The 15,027-nt window shown below is 38.0% G+C and overlaps 1 pseudogene; it reads right to left on the bottom strand.

Moving 5' to 3' along the window:
* Window positions 1–862: 862 nt before the first annotated feature.
* LOC132287286 (small nucleolar RNA R71) lies at window positions 863–961 on the bottom strand (annotated as a pseudogene).
* Between the last annotated feature and the right edge of the window lie 14,066 nt (window positions 962–15,027).

Raw genomic sequence — 15,027 nt, 5'->3', positions numbered from 1 at the left:
AAATCGTGAGCCCGCGTGGAGGTAATTTACTTTTCTTGCATATTGTTAAAGCATAGGAGTATGAACATTGTATTTGGAGGAAGTTTGTTGATTATTGATTTGTTGTGAAGGTGAAGTGTTTGTTGTTATTACTTGTTGTGTTGCATTGTGCATGTATGGTTGTAGTTCATTGAGACCCACTCTTGTTCCTTTAAATTTTCATCTTGAATCCATTGTTCGAAACCCTAGGGGAAGAGGTAGTTCTAGTTAATCCATTGCATTAATGGAAGGACACAATGTGGACCATGTGGAGGACCTCGGTCACATAGACCAACAAGGTATCCTCCACCCCAATGTGCATCATGATAATATGCAAGTTCCATTAGGCATGCTAAGGCTATATGTTCATCCACCACAACAACAAGGCCAAGTTCCATTGGGAATGCCAAGGCCAATCTATGCTCCACCACCTCCCATCATTCAAGGCCCATGTTGCACCTCCAATTGCTAATCCTCCCCTTGCTTTACGGGATCACTATGTGCCTAATGAATATAATGCACCCACATGCATTCAATTGCCACCATTTAGAGCGCACCACTATGAAATTAAGCCACAAACCATTCAAATGCTTCCTAATTATCATGGACTTCTAAGTGAAGTACCTTACAAGCATTTGGATGAGTTTCTTGAAGTTTGTTCCACCGTAAAATATACGGAAATGCCGGAAGATTTCTTAAGGTTTAAACTTTTTCCATTCACCCTTAAAGACAAGGCAAAATATTGGTTTAACAATCTTAGGCCTTTTTCAATAACTTCTTGGGCGGAAATGCAACAAGAGCTCTTGAAAAAGTACTATCCGGTTTCTAAGACCAATGCCATGAGAACCTCAATTTGAGAATTTTCACATAAGGATGGAGAAACATTTCATGAGGCATGGGAACGCTTTAATGAATTGCTTAGGAAGTGTCCAGATCATGACATGCCCAAATGGCAATTAGGTTAATATTTCTTTGAGAGCTTATTGGACAATTATAAAGGCATGTTTGATGCTTCCATGGGTGGCTCTTACATTGATAGGCATGAGGATGACATATGGCATCTTTATGAGAGCATGAGTGAAAATTCTTTGCATTGTACTTTATCTTCAAAGAATGGTAGAAATTCTAGTAGTAGGAAGAGTGTTGGCTTACATCAAGTCGACCACTCCAATGAAATTGCCGCTGAAATGAAATCATTATCTCAAAGGTTTGATCAATTTTTGATCAACCAAAACTTCGGCGAATCAAGTATCTTTCTTCCCTAACCATTCTCATCATGCATCTAATGAAACATGTATGACTTGTTCAAGTCTTTTACATTCTACTTCCAATTGTCCCCATGGACATGTGCAAAGTGAGCATCATGAACAAGCAAATACTATTTTTGCTAATCAAGGGAACAATCCTTATGGAAATCATTACAATCCTAGTTGGAGGAATCACCCGAATTTCTCTTGGAAAAACCAAGAGGAGGGCTCAAACCCTTCCCAAGGCGGTTTTCAAGGAAGTACATTCCACCTCTACTACAAGGCCAAGGTTCCCAAGGTTTTATATCATCATATCAATCACAAGGAAACCAATTTTCAAATTCTTATTTTCCTAATCAATCATATTCCCAGGGAAATGTTAGAAGTCCCGCTTTTGAAGAGAAAGTTTTGACCGCTTTGGGCACTTTAGAGGCAAACACACAATTGCTTCATTCTCACTCTCAATCCATTGCAAAGCTAGAAGCTCAAGTAGGACAAATAGCTAGCACTTTGAATGCAAGAGAGTAAGGAAAAATGCCTTTAAATGCCCCACAAAAGCAACAATGTGTTGTGGAGACTCATTCCTCATCGGAAGGTCACACAATAGAGCATGTCAATTCGGTGACTACCTTAAGAAGTGGAAAGATTATGGACAACCAAGTGGGTATGTCCAATGAAAAGAGTGAATCGGTGCTACCACAAGTTGACACCCATCCCGTTTCATATCATATTCCTCCTTCATTTCATATGCATGACCATATAAATGAGAATGTGTTGAAAAGTGATTTTGAAAAGAAAGACGTGCAAAATGATTTGAAAACTTCTTGTGTTAAAGAGACTTCAAAGAAAAATTCTGAAAAGGTTTTTGAACCAAAAGCTCCATTTCCGGTGCCTTAAAAGGATCCATTTCAAATGATAAGCAAAAGGCCAAAGTCAATGAAATCATGGACGAGTTTAGGCAAGTGAAAGTCAATCTTCCACTTTTGTATGCAATCAAGCAAATTCTGGCTTATGCCAAATTCTTGAAAGACTTGTGCACCCAAAAGTGGAAGAACAAAAGCCAAGCACCTAGAAAAGTGGTCTTAACCGAGCAAGTAAGCTCAATTTTGCAGCATAACACTCTCCCCAAGTATAAGGACCCCGGTTCACCTACTACTTCATGCATCATTGGTGATCATATCATTAATCGGGCTCTCCTTGACCTAGGAGCAAGTGTTAATCTTCTTCCTTACTCAGTATATGTCAAATTAGGCTTAGGAGACTTAAAACCAATGTCAATAGTTTTGCAACTTGCCGACCGATCAATCAAAAAGCCCAGGGGTATCATTGAGGATGTCTTAATTAAAATTGATAAATTCTTCTTTCCTATTGATTTCGTTGTCATTGACATGGAACCGGTCTCAAATCCTAAGAGCCAAATTCCTGTTATCCTTGGCCGTCCTTTCTTGGCAACTGCGAATGCCGACATCAATTGTAGGACGGGGATAATGAAAATCTCATTTGGCCATATGAAGGTAAAGTTGAATATTTTTAGTCCAACCCCCAATTCATTTGATAAGCATGAAGAGATTAATGCTGTAGAAAAATGTCATGACCTTAAAAGTGAAGGAATTGAGCTTTTGTGTGAGATCAAGGGTTCAAAAAGTCCATATCCAACCTTGAAACCAAAGAAAGTTGTTTCAAAATCCTGTTTTGAAAGGGCGTGGAAGCCCAAAGATTGCATTGACCAAGGACCGAAAACATCTTTTGAACTTAATCCAACAAGTTCCTTAAAGAACCATTAGTTGGGTGGAGTTTAAAGCACTTATCACCCTATTGAGGAGGGGATGCATTACAAGATTTTTGATCCGGGCTAAAAGAGCCCAACGTCTTGCTAGAGACGTTAAAGACTAGCACGACATTTCATAGAGTGTCAAAACCCTATTCCTCCCTCATTTCTATCTTTAATTTCATTTCTTGCGAAGTCTAGATACTTGTTTTTGGTTCATATGCATTGCTAGGAACTGTGATTAGGATTGCATGCACTTTTATGTTGTGATTGAGCATTTTGCATAAGTTCGATCGATCTCAAATGAGAGTTCGATCGATCGAACTTCGACCTGCATCCAACACTTAGAAAAATTTTCAACCTGCATCCACCTGCATCCAAATCACCTCTGTCCCATCGTTCAAACTTATTCTAAGATCGATCATAAGTCCTTAGATCGATCCAAACCTCAAGTTTGATCGATCTTGAGTTCCAACACTTAGACAAATTTCTGAACCCAAAAACCTACATATTTTTGCTCTTTGTCAGATCGATCGAACATTTTGTTCAGATCGATCTCTGTTTTTCATCTCACCATCTTTGACTTTGTTTAACTTTTTAATTTTTAAAATTCCAAAAATATTTTTATTTTATTTTATTTTCCAAAAATCCCAAAAAGATTTTATTTTATTTTAAAAATCCAAAAAAAATTTATTTTCGTTTTTAATTTTTAGTTTTTAATTCAAAAAAAAAAAAAAAAAAAATTCAGTTCGATCGATCGAACTGGTTCGGGAAAGTTTTAAAAAAATGAAACTGAGGGTTTCAAGATCAATTTCAAAGATCGATCTAATCCTCTTCCAAACCCTATCCCTCATCGCCACTGCACCCATCTTCCCCATCTCCAGTGAACATCTCCGGCGAGCTTCATCTTGTCCCAGATCTCTCTCTCTTTCCTATTGGATTTCACATCTCACCCCTTCGAGTTTCCACTTCTCTCTCTTGGTTTCTCGGTGAGATCTTAATCCATCCTTTAGATTCAAGCATCCATTTGCTTTATACTTGCTTTAAATGTTAGATCCATGCTCTTTTAATGTTGAAAATCACCATTGATGAGGCTTGAAGCTTTTTCTATATATATGTATATATGTGTATATATGATTGTATATATGGTTGATTTTTTATTTGATTTTGGGAGTGTGGGCTTCATTAGGTGAATTAGATTGATGATTTGTTGTGTTGATGGGCCCACGACCTTGTTCGTGAAGGCCCTGTGTCATCCACGTCACAGATCTGTGATTGTCCACGTTCTTCGCAGAGTTCGATTGATCGAACATATTTCTCAGATCGATCGAGTAAGATCGATCGAACTTAGTTTCTCAATTTCTCAAATCGATCGAGTGAGATCGATCTCACAATTTTTGTGATCGATTGAACTTCACAGATTTCATACACACATTCCATACATCTTATCTTGTGTCCATGCTATCTTATTCATGCCCAATGCCTATGATTTTCCACATTGGATGCATTTTACACTTATACTGCTTAGCATGTTCATATCCTATCACTTTCATAGATTCATGTCATTTATCTGTTTTGTCTATCTTACTTGACATACATGATTCTATTTTGTGCTTTAAATTCTTTATTCTGGCACTGACTTCCCTTGCAAGTTTTCAATTATTTTTTAGGCTATGACTAAGTGCAAAACTGTAGCTCGCGGACACTATCACCGCCGAGGCAGGCCACATTTCGATGATGAGGCCGGTCCTTCTCATGCCCAGGACCTTATAAAGGAGGAGCTAGCTGAGCCCATGCAGTCTCCTCACTCTGACAGCATATTACATTCGGATGCTGGCGGATCTCCTTCACACGATGATGCTGAGGCTGAGCATATACCATCTCCACCACAGCCAGCTCAGCCAGCCCAGGAGTTAGACCAGCCCTTATGCAGATACTCACGCCTTCCAGTGGCGCATGAGTCAATTTTCGACATAGACTTCTTTTCCGGATTGGTACTTACCTGATCAGCTTATGAGGATATACTTCGGAGGGGCCTTGCAGCCATTCTTGCCCCTGTCACATACCCGGTGTACCCGAGGCTAGTACTGATGTTCTTTCAGAACCTCCGGCCCGCCCCGCGTAACACGGCGGAGCTGAGGACTTCCATTGATGGCCACTTGATTTCTATTACTGTGGACACCTTATCCAGAGAGTGCCATTGTCCACATGATTGCCCTCCCGAGTTACAGGAGACATATCCCAGGCTATACAGGCCTTCTTATACAGACATGGTAGTTCTTCTTACAGGTCATTATGCCGATGGTGAGACCTTCGCCACCCACATCTATTTGCCGGATGACTTGTAGTTCTTTGACTCAGTTTTGTTCTGCAACGTGTTCATGGCCGGCCATAAGATTCAGCGGCGAGGCGATTACTTGACAACTCTGTACGCTTTTTATACAAGGCATTGGCTGTCTATTCCCGCGCTCATTTGGAGCGTGATGAGGAAACTCTACGATGAGCACATCAGCAAGGAGATGCCTAAAAGGGCTAAGTCTCTCCCATTTGGCCACCTCATCACCTAGATCCTACTAGACCAGAGCTATACTTTCCATCCTTGGGAGCACCCTGAGCGAGGATCCTGTCACTTCCTGAAGAGGGACTGGGATAAGAGCTACAATGTTCTTATCAAGAGCCTTCAGGATAACGCAGCAGAGGCAGCAGAGGAGTTAGAGGATGAGAAGGCAGCAGCAGCAGACCCAACAGCGGACGACATACCAGTCGATCCTGCTGCCGTACATATGGATATTGATTTGGAGCAGCCTGCTGAGGACGCAGAGCAGCCTTCTCCAGTTGGGTCACCCATTCACGATGCGGAGCAGGCTCAGGATCATCATTCTTCCAATCCAGCCACACCTAAGGATCAAGCACAGACACTCAGCTTTGGAGAGCGACTCCAGGCTTTGGAGGATGCTGTCATATCTATTCGCGCCGACAGGTCTCTCTTTGAGAGGATGCTGTCTCTATTAGAGCTAATATTGCTACCCTCTATATGGATGTCATGATCGCATTCCGGGATCTATCCAGAGACATCCGCGAAGCGCGACCCGCCTGTCCTACCTCTTCTTCCTGATCTCTCTATCCTTTTCCTCCTATTATTTTTATATATATCCGTAATACTTGCTACATTTTTGTCACTGTTAGACTATTTTTGCGGCCGTGTCTGTCGGCTCTGATACTGGATGTACTGTACTTTATTTTTATTTATATATGTTTTCTGTATGGATGTCATATTTTCATATTCTTATTGCTATATGTTTGACTCCATTAGATGCATCCCAGTGACTTCAGTGAGAGAGCGTACTGCCCAAAATTTTCAAGACCACCCTTTTACCTCTCTCTATTTTCAGTTGTTATCCCATTTACACTTGCATGACCACTGTGCACTGTATTATCCCTTTTGTTATCTGATGAGTTTATCCGAGTGCCAAATTTCAGGACCACAGTTAATCCCAAGTTTGGGGGGGCTATGCCACCCACTTTGGATACTTCAGTCCCAGCCATTCTTTGCCTTAATTGCACCGGTATACTCTTTCCTTTTATTCTCTTTGCACATTAAGGACACTGTGCCATTTAAGTTTAGGGGTAATGGTACTTTGCAGTGTTTATTTTTAAATTCAAAATTTTGAGCATGTCTTGTGTATTTGAGAGATTTTATATGATTGGTCCATGTTAGTTGTGATTTTGATCTTTTGGGGACTATATTGCTTAAAATTTAAAAATTGTATGACTTGAGAGTTCAATACTCCTTGTATGCCTTGTGAATACCATTTATGAGTAATTTTTTGAAAGATTGATATCTTGCTTGCATTTGTGGTCCACATCATCCTGATTTTGTGATTGTTTTGAGATTCACTCTAGTCTTCTACACTAGCACAGGCGCACACTAATATTCATTTGTGGGGCACTTGCTTTGTTGATTATTGAATTGGTTATATCCCAATTGGACTAGTAGTGCATTGAAAGCTTTCATGCTTGATAAAGGTGGATAACAACCTCTTTTCACTAAGTAGCCGGGATTCTAGCCTCATCAAGCACTGAACTTCTCGTGCCGAAAAGTGGAGGGCCCAAACTCTAGGTTAATAATTGAACTTGAAAAAAAAAAAAAAAAAAAAAAAAAAAAGGTTGCAAAAGCAATAAAAAGTGAGGACTTCTCCCAAAAGGTGAGAAGTGGGAAATGATTAGATGAAGGTTGTTTTGATTTGTAGCCTAGTTGATTTGAGTTTGTAAGTCCATAGGGGTGTTTGAACACCTAGTGCCCTAAAGTCGTCTGGTTTGGGAGTCATTGACCTAACGCTCGACCTCATGAATCACTAGAAAGCTTAATAGATCAACACATTGCACCATGCTTCCATCTTTGATCCTAATAAATAAATAAATAAAAATAAAAATAAAATTTTGAGTGAAAAGAATAAGCGCACATAGAACAATAAAACTTTAATAAAAGGTCCACTTTTTGTCTTGATGATCGGTACTAGATTTGTGTGCTAGTTTGAGGGTAAGGATATGATCATTTCTTTAGTTGGCTAAGATAGCAACACATTTGATGCCGGTCCACTCAAAAAGGATTTTAGAGTTGTTTTGATTTTCATGATCATTTTCTTGATGTGTGGAGGACCATACTTGTTTGCTTGATGTTGAAATTTTGGGAGATTGCTTGGAAATGTTTGAAAAACTGCATAGTTGAGGTAGTTTTCTCCCAATTCTTGTTTGCAATATTGGTGCCTCTTTTGAAAGAATGAGCTTAATGTTTATGAGTATCATTTTTGGAAACCCTCACGAGACTTCACTTATCCACTAAGGGTAACCTAGGGGTTTAAAAGGCTTGTTGCATATGCTAAATGTAATCATGTTCCCACCGAAAGTGGCGCTATCATTTTAATGCTTTCTAGTTCATAGTTTAATAGTTGTTTATTTCATTCCTTTACTTTCTAGTTCATTGCTAGGGACTAATAATATTTAAGTTTGGGGGTGTGATGAGCTCTGAAAAGTGCGTATTTAAAACCCCTTAAGCTTAGTTATTCTAGAACCTTTATCTATCTTATTTTACCATCTTCTATTGATTTTGTGTTATTTCCATTTTCAGGTACTTATCCCCAAAATAAGCTAACTTAGCCAAATAAGAGCATAATTGAAGCAGTTTTGGGATGAATCAAAGAAAGGAGCAAAATAGAGCAAAAGGAAGCAAAGGGTGGAATTTCAGCAACTTCGATCGATCTCAAGAAAAGTTTGATCGATCCAACTTTCATCGATCTCAGCACTTCAAGATAGATTTGAGCTATGTTTGTCCCTATTCAAAGATCTTAAAAGTTCGATCGATCCAACTTCCATCTCTGATCGATCGAACATCTTGTCCCTATCTAAATAATTGATCTTATCCAGTTGTACCACCCTACCAACCACTTTTGTCCTTTTCCCAAAAATATCTTCAAAATATCTCAGATTTGTTTTTATCCAAAAAGGCGCCACCTTTGAGGATCGATCCAACTTCAGTTCGATAGATCTTAGCCATGTTCGATCGATCCAAGTCCAAGGTTCGATCGATCGAACTTCCTCCAGTACGAAAAAGTTTAATTTCCAGCTCACAAAAGTTGTCCTTTATCCAATCATTTGGGAATATTTGTTGTACGACCCCAACTCATTTTGGGTGTCATTTGACCTACCTATATAAGGATAAGGATTACTTTTTGTATCATAACATAGATGATCATATTGTATCTCATATCATATCATACTTAAAGAACTCTTAGGGAGGAAGAAAAGAAGAGGAGGAGGCTAGAGACACCATTGGAGACTCTTCATCAACCAAGGAGCAGATTTCTTCCATGGAGCTTGCCCTTGAGGGTTGGAGGACATCATCCATGAGTGGCTAGACATCTTCTTGGGGCTAGAGTTATCCGAAGTATGCTTCTAACTTCTTGATTTATGTATTTTTGAGGAGATTTGTATTGTGATTCATGTCTTGACACTTTTATATATAGATCTTGTTTATTCAATGATTTACGTGATTTAATGCTTCCAATTGATCATTTCATTCTATCCATATGTCTATGTATGCTAGAATAGATGTTCATTTGTTTGTCTCTATTTCTTGTGTTATTGATGCATGTCTATGTGGGTTGATGCTATAGATCTAGAGATTGTCAAGACTTAATGCTTAATGCCATGTTCTTGTGGTTTATTTGATGGTTCATACTCATTTCTTTATGGATTGTGCCTCTCCCTTAGTTTAATTAGTTTAATTTCATGTCATTAGCTTAGTTGTAGTGTAGTTGTTAAATGGGAAGACAATCCATGCTTGTTGTTGATGTTCCATACTTATGAAAAGCAAGTAATATATATCTTTAACCTTGTGATGTGTTTGGATTGTGAGCTTAAAGAAAGGATTAATGGCTTAATTTGATATGTTGTGCTATCCACCATATTGTTTAGACAATATATGCTTAATTTGTCATCTGTGCTTGTTGAAACAACCACACACACACACACTTCATTGCAATACATATTCTTCCCCTCATTAATCATTCATTAAAGGTATAGAAAAACTATGCTTAGTGGTGATCTCTAAACCCCAAGATCTCTCTCTTTTATTCTCTCTATTGAATTATTGCTTACTTTAGTTTAATTTACATCTAGTTTAATTCAACCAACCAACCACTATTTGATCACTCGACCTACTAACACTAATCTTGATTCCCCAACCTAGTACGACAACTCAATCCCTTGGGACGATCCTTTCTCACTCATACTACATAGTATAGGTGTTAAGCGGTTTATAAATTTAAATTATGGTGTCCACTTGACACTGATTTCCAAACTCAAAGTTTTGTGCATTGTTTTATGCACCACCCGAGAAGACACCTTGTAGCCTAGTTAATTTGAGCTTGCCTTAGGGGTGTTTTAACACCTAATTCCCTAAAACCGTCCGGTTTGAGAGTTATTGACCTAACGCTCGACCTCATGGATCACTAGAAAGCTTAATAGATCAACACATTGCATTATGCTTCCATCTTTGATCCTTAGGATTAAAAAAAAAAAAAAAAAAAAAAAAAAAAAAAAAAAAAAAAAAAAAAAAAAATTGATTGAAAAGAATAAGCGCACCTAGATCAATAAAGCTTTAATAAAAGGTCCACTCTTTGTCTTGATGATCGATACTAGATTTGTGTGCTAGTTTGAGGGTCAGGATGTGATCATTTCTTTAGTTGGCTTAGATAGCAACATATTTGATGCCAGTTCTCTCAAAAAGAATTCTAGAATTGTTTTGATTTGCATGATTATTTTCTTGATGTGTGGACGACCATACTTGCTTGCTTGATGTTGAAATTTTGGGAGATTGCTTGGAAATGGTTGAAAAATTGCATACTTGAGGTAGTTTTCTCCCATTGCTTGTTTGCAATATTAGTGTCTTTCTTGTGAGAATGAGCTTAATGTGTGTGGGTATCATTTTTGGAAACCCTCACGAGACTTCACTCGTCCACTAGGGGTAACCTAGGGGTTTAAAAGGCTTGTTGCATGTGCTAAATGTAATCATGTTCCCTATGAAAGTGGCGTTGTCCATTATTTGCTTTCTAGTTCATAGTTGTATAGTTGTTCATGTCATTCCTTTACTTTGTAGTTTATTGCTAGGGACTATCAATATTTAAGTTTGGGGGTGTGATGAGCACTGAAAAGTGCGCATTTAAACCTCTTAAGCTCAAGTATTCTAGAACTTTTATTTATTTTATTTTCCCGTTTTAGACTAATTTCATGTTATTAACCTTTTCAGGCACTTATCCCCAAAATAAGTCAATTCAGCCAAATTAGAGCATAAAAGAAGCAATCTCAAGCTAAATGGAAGAAAGGAGCAAAGTGGAAGCAAAGTGGTGGAAAACAGCAAGTTTCAATCGATCAGACCAAGCCCAGATCGATCTCACAGTGATCGTTCCAACCATTTCAAGATGGATCGAGCCTTTTGTCATTTTCCTCACCAAAATACCTTGTTCGATCGATCCAACCATTCTCTGATCGATCGAACTTCTTTGATCTTATACCCACCTACCACTTTTATCCTTTTCCCAAAATATCCCAAAAATATCTCAGATTTGTCTTATTCTAAAAAGGCGCCGCCAAGGTTTGATCGTTTTGGCCATACTTTGATTAATCTGGCCATAGTCCAATCGATCTCATCAGAATTCGATCGATCGAACCTCCTCAAGTTTAAAAAAAAAAAAAAAAAAAAAAAACAGAGTCCAGCTCATTAAAAGATAGCTTGTGGTGCAATCATTGAAGGGGCCCTAATACATGAAACCTGACCTTTGGGTGTGACACTTGAGCTACCTATATAAGGATTTTGAGCCATTTTACACATAGACAATCATATACAATCATAGAGACACACAATCTTGTGGAGGAGTCTAGAGATTAGAGAGATATACACCATTTGGGAGTTCTTCCATTCATCTAGGGTTTTCATCAAGAAGAAGATCATTCCTACCATGGAGATGGCCCTTGAGGGTTGGATGACTACATCAATGAGTTGCTAAACATCTTCTTAGCGCCAGAGTTAGCCCTAAGCATGCCTTCTAGATCTTGATGTTTTGTATTTTAAAGGGATTTGTGTTGTAATCTTGTCTTGACATTTGATTTATATATGAATCTTATTTCTACAATGATTTGTGTTGTTTAGTACTTCCAATTGATCATTTCATTATACTCATATGTCTATGTATGCTAGAATAGATGTTCATATGTTCATCTCTAGGTTTTGTGTTATTGATGCATGTTTATGTGTGTTGATGCTATGAATCTAGAGATTGTTAAGGCATGGTGCTTTAATGGAATTCTTTTGTGGTTTGTTTGATGGTTCATACTCATTTCTTGATGGATTGTGCCTCTACCTTAGTTTAATTAGTTAGATTTTCATGTCCTTAGCTTAGTTGTAGTGTAGTTGCCTTACTTTCTTAGATGTGAGGACAATCCATGCTTGTTGTTTGATGTTCCATGCTTATGAATGCAAGTAGTATAACTCTCTAGCTTGTTAGTGTATTTTGATTGTGAGCTTAAAAGAAGGTATAATGGCTTAGTTTAATATATTGTGCTATTCATTAGGCTGTCTAGACAATGTATACTTAATTAGTCATCCATGCTTATTGATTCAATTAATCACACCTCTCAGTATTGCAACACATCTTTCCCCTCATTTATTACACATTGAGTATCTAGAAAGGTGATGTTTAGTGGTGACCTCTGAATCTCAAGATCCCTCTCTCTTGTTCTCTACTCTTTATTTACTTTAATTGCTTTGTATTGAATTTGTTTACATTATAGTTTAATTAACGAATCAAACCACCTTTTGATCACTCGACCTACAAAGCCGACCTTGTTTCCATTTCAAATACGCACCCGATCCCTTAGGACGATCCCTACTCACCCTAACTATATTAATAGTTAGAGGTAGTAATGGCACTTTATAAAATTCAAACTTGGGCACACCACACACAATTTGGGGTGCCTCGATAGCACACACCAACTCATACACAATTAAAAATGCAAGAAACCATCTTCCATGCACAAGTAGGGTGAAACAACACAATCCATGTCCTAGGGTTTCAATTCTAAAATGACATACAAAATAACAAGTATCAACATGTGAATTTGCTACACAATTCAAGATACTATATGCCAACTAACTCAAGTAACTATTATGTAAGCCACAAATATTAAATATACCACAATTTAGTAATAAGATTCAAAGGTAAATATTAGTATATATTCCACAAGAGTTCATTATCATAACAAGATAAATCTCTAGAATTTGGTAATCAACTAAATGGACAATACACTTTATACAAGATGTATATATAAGCTACATAAAACAATGATATTACCTATCATGCTAAATCAATTCAGCATCATAATAAGCCACAATTACTAAGTCCTCAACAATATAGTAATATGCTCACAAGGTAAATATCAACAATATTCCACAAGAATTCATTATCTCAACAAGAAATTCTCTAGAATCAAGAAATCTAGTAAATGGAACAATTTACTTACAACAAGATATATACATGCTTCACATGCTTTGAATCACTAAACCCTAAGTCAAGGTTATATAATTTACATCTAAATGCAACCCTAAAATTCAGCAAGCATACATTTAATATATATAAAACCGTAAATACAAATCAAACTACAAGAGTATAAACATACTACAACCCCTACCTCACTAGAGGATTGTTCCTCTAGAATCCAAGGCAAACAAGCTCAAAATGTAAAACTAAAAAATTCGCTTCTAGATCAAGAAAAGAGGAAACTTTGGTCTTCAAAGTGGGAGACTAAATCCCTCAAGCAAGGGGGTCGTATTTTAGAAATGGCAAACTGGTTCTCAGGATTCCTCAAACCGCCAACTCCAGATTCACCCCTCTGGAATCCCATACAAACAAGGTCAAAATATAAAACAAGAAAAACTGTTCTAGATCAAGAAGAGAGGAAGATATGATCTTCAAGGCCCAAGATCAAAATCCCAAGGCAAGGGGTTCAAAATCTAAAAATGGCAAATAGGGTTTTGTTTGGCTGCAAGGTGGTTGAGTGAGGATTCAACAAAAATCTATAACTTTTCCACTAACCCTACGTATTTGTTGGTCAACCACACATACACTAACATTACCTCTCTCACACACACACATCCACACCCTCCACTTGTAACAATCCTAGGGTTCATCACAAGGCTTAATCTCAAGCCTACACTTGTCACTAATCTAAGCCAACAAGTGCACCAACCAAAAGTCTACAAGTGGGTGAATCTTCGCCCTCTACATGTCATCATCCAAAGCACCCACACAAGGCTTAATCACAAGCCTACACTTGTCAACACCTGAAGCTAACAAGTGTCCTAGTCTAAGGCCAACAAGTGGGTGAATCTACACCCAACACTTGTCACCAAAACAAGCTTCCAAGTCTCTCCACCCACATACTTACAAGTGGTCTAATGAGAGTGTGACATTTATCACACTTTCAAAAAATTGTAAAATGGTCCTTCCCCAAAATATCTTGCAAAATAAATTACAAAATAAAACCTAAGACAAAAATAATTACAAAAAAATAATTACACAAAGTACCACAAAAGCGTAAATGTTTCTGAAGAAACTATGCATCCATACCCCTACGAGAAAAAGTAAACAAGTAGCATGTTTTTGTATAAAAGTAAACTAAGCATTTCATGGAAATAAAATAATGTAGATGCACGCGAAGTCAGAAGTCAAATCCAAACTCAAAACTGAACTGAAAACCCTACTTTGGGTCTCCAAAACCCTAAGGTTACTCAGAAAATAAAATGCCAGAAAAAAGGAAAAAAGGAAAATGACCGGGTCGTTACAACCTTCCCAACTTAAAGGTATTTTTATCCTCGAAATCCAGCCTTAACAAAATAGAAGGCCAACCCATGATAACTATGGAGTACATCCCTGAGCATCCCACACGACACACCACATCGGCGAACCCAAAACTGAAAGAAAACGCAAAAACCAATGCCACTTGCACCCCACGTGCTCATGACACAACACACACAACAACGTCAGCCAAAAATGGCCCCATCCCAATGTCATTTGCACCCACGTGCTCACAACAAAACACTCTCAAAAGAAAAATGACTATACAATCATACTACACATCAAAACTCAAACACTGAACACACGGTCCCATTAAGAAACAGATCATCGAGCACGAAGGAACAAGTCCTAAGGCCTCGAGATCAAAGCAACATGGCAGTATGAATAGTGACTGAAGCCCACCCACAACATACTCAATATATGGTAGCACGATAGTGTCTAGATCCCGCCCATACTTAATCGTCAGTAAGGTAGCATCGTAGACAACTAGCACTCGCCCACAACACACAATTTCGTACAGTAACATGACAGTATAAAGTACTAATTCATCATTAGTTTAGATTCGATGACAATTAAAATCAAC

This window comes from Cornus florida, unplaced genomic scaffold, assembly GCF_030987335.1.
Source record: "Cornus florida cultivar Cherokee Brave unplaced genomic scaffold, ASM3098733v1 CherokeeBrave_3.0.0_Hap2_Chr11, whole genome shotgun sequence".
NCBI lineage: Eukaryota > Viridiplantae > Streptophyta > Magnoliopsida > Cornales > Cornaceae > Cornus > Cornus florida.
Note: the sequence above shows the minus strand (reverse complement) of the source record. Positions and strands in the feature narration are given on the sequence as shown.